The sequence below is a fragment of the Tupaia chinensis genome, unplaced genomic scaffold (assembly GCF_000334495.1).
Source record: "Tupaia chinensis unplaced genomic scaffold, TupChi_1.0 Scaffold000688_1, whole genome shotgun sequence".
NCBI lineage: Eukaryota > Metazoa > Chordata > Mammalia > Scandentia > Tupaiidae > Tupaia > Tupaia belangeri.
In genome coordinates, this window is record NW_006160211.1 from 4,279,577 (window position 1) to 4,287,671 (window position 8,095).

The following is an 8,095-nucleotide window of genomic DNA, read 5'->3' on the forward strand; positions in this document are numbered from 1 at the left end:
TATATCTATATCTATCTATCTATCTATCTATATCTATCTATCTATCTATATATTACCCCTATTTCTCACCCTCTGCCATTTCCCACCCTCCTCCCACACCATCTCAGGTGTCTATAGTTGTTTTCCATTTTTTTCCCACATTTTGTTGATTTACAAAAATTTCTTAATATAACTATTTTCAATATCAAGTACAGCTGGTATATACATATCTGTGAATACATGTCTGACTTTAGGCGTGAAACTCTGAGTAGAATGAATATTCTTTAAGGTAGCACCTAGCTGATGCTATATTGTGGGAGGCTGCACACCTGCAAATATCACCAGTTTCTCAGAGGGCAAACAATTACACAATGCAAAAAGCCATGATTGGCTTCCCTTCAAAACCTCACCTTCAAAACCATATTCTGATTGGCCACTAGAATCCCTCAGATTTGCATATTTGGCACCTCATGATTGGTCCACAAAGCAACCAATCATAACCCACCTTTTACAACCAATCATAACCCACCTTTTACAACCAATCATAACCCACCTTTTACAACCAATCACGGCCCACCAACATGTATATAACCACAATCCCTGGCCCACAGTCTCCAGACAACTCTGAAGACCCTGAAGAATTGTGACACCGCGTCGTCTCTGGACGACCCTGAAGAGTTGTAACACTGTGTCGTCTCCATGCTGCTCACAATAAACTACGACCCTGAAGAGTTGTAACACTGCGTCTTCCCTCCTCACTCCTTCTCACTCCTTCCCTCAGGAAACCTGTTCGACTGTCCCCCTGATTGGGACACTATATCGCTTACTATGGTCATAGGTATTTTTTAATATATTTTTTTAATTTTAAGAAAAGCAGTTTTAGCTTTAATAAATCAAAGAAATGCTAAAGAGCTTTGTTTAAAACTTAAAGCGAGGAAACAGGTTAGGATTCTGTTCAAATAGTAGGTACATGAACCTATCAGGAGCTCAAGACAAGACAAAAATCCTTAAAACCAGAAAACACAGCCTAGAAGAAAATCAGCAATGTTTTATCCAAAAGTCATAAAATTCTATTTCACCAGTTCATTCTCAAGTACTTTTTAATCTATCTTCTGTTGTGGTTTGATATTCCTGATTAAATTCTGGGATATAATATTCAGCTCCAGACTTGTCTCTATGATTAAATTGGCCACTTTCTTAGTTTTTGAACTCTTATTTCTGTGAGTCTGTATTTAGTTTTCCTGGTAGAGCACTCCTTTGAGAACTTTAGAGATCTGGTCTGGTATTGGTAAATTCTTTCAGGTTTTGTTTATCTGAGAATGTTCTTATCTTGTCTTCCCATACAAACCTAGAGAGGCAGTCAAAGATCCAGTCCCAAGAAATACAAAGGACCCCAAAGAAAATCAACCCAAGAAGATCTTCTCCAAGACACAGCATAGCCAGATTGACCAAAACAGACAGAGACAAGATACAAGGATCGGCTAGAGAAAAACGGCAAGTTACCTACAGAGGATATCCTATCAGGCTAACAGCAGACCTCTCACTGGAAACTATATGAACGAGGAAAGAATGGGAAAATATATTCAAAGTGTTAAGAGAGAAACAATTTCAACCAAGAATACTGTACCCAGAAAGATTATCCTTCATATGGGATTTCTATTCTTAGGTACCTAATTTATTTAATAAATAATCCATTATGTATTTATTTTAATATAGGGCATTTTGATACATATTAAAGTAGTATCTGGTTTAATAATTCTGATGATAACTTTCAACTTAATCTGCTTTTCATGTACTTAGTTAAATACTTGTAATTTGAGATTTATGGTAGAAGTGGCAGATAGCCATTGGTTCTAGCTACAAAGTGGAGCAAGTACATCTAGTTCATTGCCCCTAAAGGAATTGAACAAACATACCTCTAAGTTCCATAAAAACACAGTTTGATTAAATAAAAGCAAGCTGTCATTTAACATGCAATTTACCAATTGAGCACACATACAGAGCATTATTGTCTGTCAGCCAAAGTAATTTCTACAGGTTATTAATCTACAAAATCTTCTAGGCACTTAATTAACCTGTAGCACTTTGTGTTAGCTGTAATTACAAGAACATGCACAACCATTCTTGTATTTGAGATCTGTTCAGAATATTCGCACTTTAAATTTGCTAATGAGACTTTGCTCTGTAATGGTAACAAAGAGTAAATACGAAATGAGGAGGATAAATTCTGATTTTATTTTATTTTTTTTAGATTTTTTTTTGCCATAGAGTGCATGTGCTTACCAGAGAGAGACAGAGAGAGGAAAAGTGAGAAATCCCTCTCTGCCCCTCCCCCCTCCCAGGGAGAAGGACCATGCAGCAATATCTTCTCCATTCTCCTTACAGGATTTTGGGAATGCAAGCCCACACACCTTGCATGACCTTCAAGCTGCCAGGTTTGGGACTTGCTCAGTTGGCCATGGGGGATCCAGTGCCATAACCTCTGTGCCACCTGCTGGCCCCTAAATTCTCATTTTTAAAGGATCTGATTATTCAGTTTTTAGATTACATGAGTCATTTTGCCCCCATTCACTCAACAACTATAAATTGCCACACAGTTTAATAAATAAATGCTGAATGGATAAGTAATAAATGAATGAATGCTTCTCATGTCCAAGGCACAGATCTAGGTGCTGTGGTAGCTTAGAGACTGCTAAAACGTTTATATAATGATGCCAGCAGGTGGCATGGTGGTTAAGGGCACTGGACTCCCACATGGGCTACTGTGGTTTGATTCCTGGCCATGGCGTCTTGCTTTCCCACTCCCCCCACCATCTCTCTCTTGCTCTGTCCCTCTCTGGTCAAATTAAAAAAAATAAGTAAATGAATAAATAAAATTAAATAAAAGAATTCTTTAAAAAATTTATGTAATGATAAGATTGGAAGATCAGATATATAAAAACACAATCACATAACAGTTAAGTAACAGTAGACGATATCACAAGGAAAATATCACTAAATTTCTACTGAATGCTACAGAAGATGAATACCATGAATTTGAAAAAGACATGGATTTCTTTGGATGGTCGTAGTCAGGGAAGACTTGATGGAGGACATGGCGGATAAATTGGGTGTAATGTGAGAAAATTGGTGGAAGAGGAGGGAACTTCCAAAAGTGAGTGAAAACAATGAGGATAGGAATTAAATAGCATATCGGTACATGTGGGGTTAGAGAGCAGGGATGTGAGGAAGTGTACAAGCCATGGTTCTCAAATAGGGCAGTCAAATCCCTGCTGGAATATTTGACCCCACAGCATAACTGGGGAGCATTTCCTCCAGTGCCAACTTCACCCTAAAAATACGAAGAAATGGTAAACAAGGCAATAAATAAGATATTTACTATTAAAACAATTGTGGAACTATTACAGAGGAAAGTTGAAGAGATGAACATCTGGAAAGGTGTGACTTGTCCAGGTTGTCTAACTCATTCGGAGGACAAGGCCAGCTGGAATGGAGCATGGGGCAGGTTGTTCCCAGCCTTTGCAACCACGGGCAATTGTTTACTTTGCTTTTGTCCGACTATTATCTGACAGCTCGTTCGTTAATGTCGCCAACAGGTGTTCAGGGAAAATAACAAAAGGAATTCGAGCAAACCTGCCATTGTTCCTTCTTGTTGATAACTCTCATACAAAGATGAAGAGAAATGATATCAAAGCTAAAAGGAAGTTTGGAAATCATTCGTTATTGGCCATCTTTTGAGTGTTTTCTGATCTCTTTCGTTAGCAAAGATAATGGGGTTGAACATGAGAAAAACGTGTAGTGTAATGGCTTGGAAGAGGAAGACCAAGTATTTTTCAGATCTGAGGCATGTTCGACTTCTGGGAAGAAGCTCCTGGTTCCTTTGGCAGGAAATACTGGATGAATACAACCAAATCAAATACTGTTTTGGGCCCTGAAAAAAGCCCCCCATCTTAATGATGACCTGGCTGAAAGAAAGTCTTGGATCCCAGGTGGGGGGGTTGAATTTCTTTTGTAGTCATAGGGCAAAAACTCTCAGGGACTTTTCCAGAATGTCTTGCCAGCAGGAAGGTTTTAAGCATTTAACCAACATGGAGAGCAAGTTTCTGGGAAATGCTATTAGTATCCAAATGACATGGATGGGCTTTGACCTCAGGGTTCCAAATGCATCAGGAATTTGTTTCTAGATGGATGTGGTCTCCTTTGAGGTATGGAAGCACCACTTGCCTCTTCTCCGAAGAGAGCAAAACAATGCTTGTTTTGGTATGGAGGGTCATAGAAAAGAGAAGCTGGGGATTTGAATGAGGGTTCAAGGTGAGAGCCAAGATAATGCATTCTGGCAAATAAACTTGGGGGTGTAAAGCAGCCCTGTGGCCCTAGTCCTCTCTGCTCCAACCTGCATCCACCTGTCCCCAAGAGCTGTGAATGAGGACTCCCAAACACCTGGCTCTACTCCTTTTTCTGTGTGAATTGGAGCTTCCTTCTCCTTACGAATGACTGAAAGCTCTCAAAGGAGGGTATCGCCAGTGTATTATTTTCCTATTTCCGCTGTAACAAATTACTACATACTTTGTGAGTTGAAACCACATATGCTTATCTCCTTGGGAAAGTTCAAAGTGTAAAATGCGTCTGCAGGGGTATGCTCCCTCGAGAGCTCAGGAGGCTCGAGACAACTCTTTTCCTTCTGTTTTCAAGCTTCTAAAGGCTGCTTCCACCCCCCCCCCCCCCCCCCCCCCCACCCCCCCCCCCCCCCCCCTCTCCATCCCCCCCCATCAATCCATTCACCTCTCCAATATCCACCCATCCACCTATCCATCCATCCATCCAGCTACCCATCCCGTCAGACCTCTTCCTCTACCTTCAGAGGCAGCAGAGTAGCATCGTCAAATCCACCACCTCTGCTTCTGCATCCCCGTCTCCTCTGATTCTCACTCCCCTGCCTTCCTCTTACAAGCACCATGGGGGTGGTTAGTGGGGCCACCTACACAATCCAGGATAATCTCCCCATCTCAAAACCCTTTATTTAATCACAGTGACCAAAGTCCTTTTTGCCAAGATGGTAGCGCATACTCTGGTGTTTAGGACACAGACATTTTGTGAGGGTATTATTCAGCTGACCACAACGTCCTCTGAGAACGGATTCTCTTGGTCGTAAAATGACGGCCCATTATTTTCTTCTTCCTGCACTGGGTCGTTATAATGCTGAGCTTCGCTTGCTGCTGATGTTTCTTTTTTTTAATCAATGGCAAGAGCAGGAGATGTGTCTCAAATGCCCCTCAATGGCACAACGTCCCTGTGGGCACTGCAAGTCCTCAAGCCTGAGGATGGTGACGTCAGCCCGGAGGCTGCCGAAGGCCACTACTGCCATTATTGTTGCCACCATCATCAACATGGCCACTGCTCCAGTGGAAAGCAGCAAGGTCAGCATGTTTCAGCGGTTTTTTTCCATCACCTTTGGGGCTCAGATTTGAGTCCAGTCAGGAGCCACAGAGAAGTGGAGTGACTGGATCAAGCTCTGTGAATGACCCTATCTCCCTGAACACTGCCGATTGACCTAGAACCTGCATCTCCCTTTCCTCCTGGGGTCATTCTGTCCCAGAAGGTTCCTCTCACTACCAGTTCTTCCAGGCCTAAATATTTCAGAATCCCAGTGTAAACACAGCTGGGACTCGGGCTGCTTCGTAGCACGTGCTTCTCGGAGGCTACCTTCCCCAGCGTTTACATTCCATGCTTGAAGAACTCTGGCTCCTTCAAGAAACTCAAAGAAAGAATCAGTACGGTTCCTAATTTTTCCAGACTTTCTACCTAGTCTATGGGTGACCGTCTGGAACCCATCGGAGGCCATTTGTTCTAATTTAGCACCTCCTATTAATTTTGTAATAAGTGACTATTGAAACACACAATTTAGCAACTTCAGATTTTACAAGCCATGTCAAGTATCGTCCCAAATAGAGTTTGACTGGATTTATGACTGTTGAAAAGGAAATCTTTCCTTGCGTTTCTCCGAGCTACTATGATTCGTTCCACACTAGAGTGTGTGAAATTGAAGCTGTAGAAAGCACTCCTCCCCTCCATCAGAGTAAATGTTTTCGCTTTATGAAATACTCAGTGAAAGACTTTTCATGAATTTCTATGTATTTTTAATGAGTTTTGTTTCTTATGATGGGATCTATTCATCTTTTATGTCACGTCCTCTCAGGAAACGTAGGAATCTAAGATCCTCCCCATGAGTTTCAGTTTGTGCAACAGGAGTCAGTATTTGTAATGTTCAGGGTAGTGGAGCCTAACTCCTAGCCTCACTCCTCTGGTAAGGAGCCAGGCCTGGATAGAGTGGGCCGGCTGAGGACAGGTGAGTGTTGTTGAGTACAGGCTTTGTGGTCCGCCTCCGGCTTCCTCTCCTCAGTGGTGAGGCCTGTTCAGATGACTCAGCAATGTGTACAGGTCTGCAGGGAGTGAGGAAAGGAAGGAAGGTGAGGGGTGGGCACGTGGGAGACCTGGGACTCATGAAGACTCATGGCAAGGTATAGAAACAGGATTCACATAGTTGTGCTGCTGTTCTTTCACAAGTCGTTTCATTCATGGCCAAAATTCTTTTAACTTTAGTTTTTGAGCTGTGTGTAGGACAGAGAGAGCACCTCCAACAAGGTCTCGATGCCACAATCCACGTCCAGACTCAGCCAGTTCTGTATCATGGGAACCAAGGTGCCTGGCATGTTCAGGGGAATCTCTGAAAATCAACCTAGAGCCTTCCCAGCTCCTCTATGATTCTTACTACTTTCCTGGGACTATTTCCTCCCCCCAAAAGAGATTGCCAAATGGAATTAGGCCTACCCATATTGGGATGTAATTCCTAATATCCTGAAGGTGTACTTTTACATTCATATTTATAGGTCTACTCAGATGCATCTATTGACATTAATTTTGGAGACGGAACTGTGGTTGTGGCCCAGGAGCTGACACGAAGAACGCTTCTGCCACCTGCTGGACACTCTAAGGAACTGGAAGGATTTTTCCACAGGAAGAGGGGAGTTTGATGAATTTTGTTTCAAATTTACTTCAACAGCTGAGAATTTAGGCAAGTATTAAATAGATTAATTCTTGCTTTTGTGAAGGTTCGCACGCCTTTGATCATTCCGTCGTTTTAATGAACTTGACGTGGTTGTTTCCGATTTGGCCTTGAGTGTCTTGGCTTGCCGCCGTGGCCTGAGTGGGAGCCTTGCTGCCTCTAGTCTGGGCTCCTGCGTTTTGGCAGGGCTTTCCTTCCCGCTGATGGGAGGTTTACAGAGGGAAAAAAAAAATTATGTCTGAAATTCTTCCAGGACACATCAGCGTATTTCTAGGCTGCCATCTATCGTGGAAGTCTGCAAAGATTTAATATTAAAAAATGGTGATGCACCTGTTGCTAAGGAAAACTACCTTGTGAATTAGCGAATTTAAAAATCTGCTTCTTAGGATTTACAACTCGCGTTTCTACCCCTAGGTTTTCTGATCTCTCTGCTCAGTACAACTTGCTCCCAAGGTCACCCTCCCACCATCTGTAATTAGCCCGGAGATTTACCAGGGGCTTCTAGCACCAGCTTTACCCAGCAAGCTTAGCGCCGCACTATTTTAGGTCATCCCATAAGTGAATCAGCGGCTCTTCTATCTTTAGAGTCTTGTCTCATCCTACACAAAGCTCTTTTCAGACTCACTTTGACATTCTGATATTGTACCATGACCCCGCAGGGTCAGAGAGCATAATGTGGCGATTCAGTATCTGCCCTACTGCAGAGAAAGGGTGTTCAGTGCTCGGTTTAAGGGCAGGCTGAGGAGGGGAGGAGGCAAGGCCACGTCCTACAGATTTGGCCCCTTTGCTTGCCTAAGAGTCAAAGATCTCGCCCGGAAAAATGGCTCCAGAAGCACCTTTCCTGTTGTTTCTTAGCTTTTTGGCATTAGGACTGCAGGCCTATGCTGGTTGGGTATGGCTTTAGGGGAGGTTCTTCTCTGGGGAGTCCTTTGCTTAGGGTACTGTTTCCTGGTAAGGCAACCGAGGCAGAATTTACGGAAGTCAACTGAAGTCAGGGGAAGGTCTGCTTACATTGCTGAATGAATATGAAAGATTTTGGGACTGGGCTTGGCA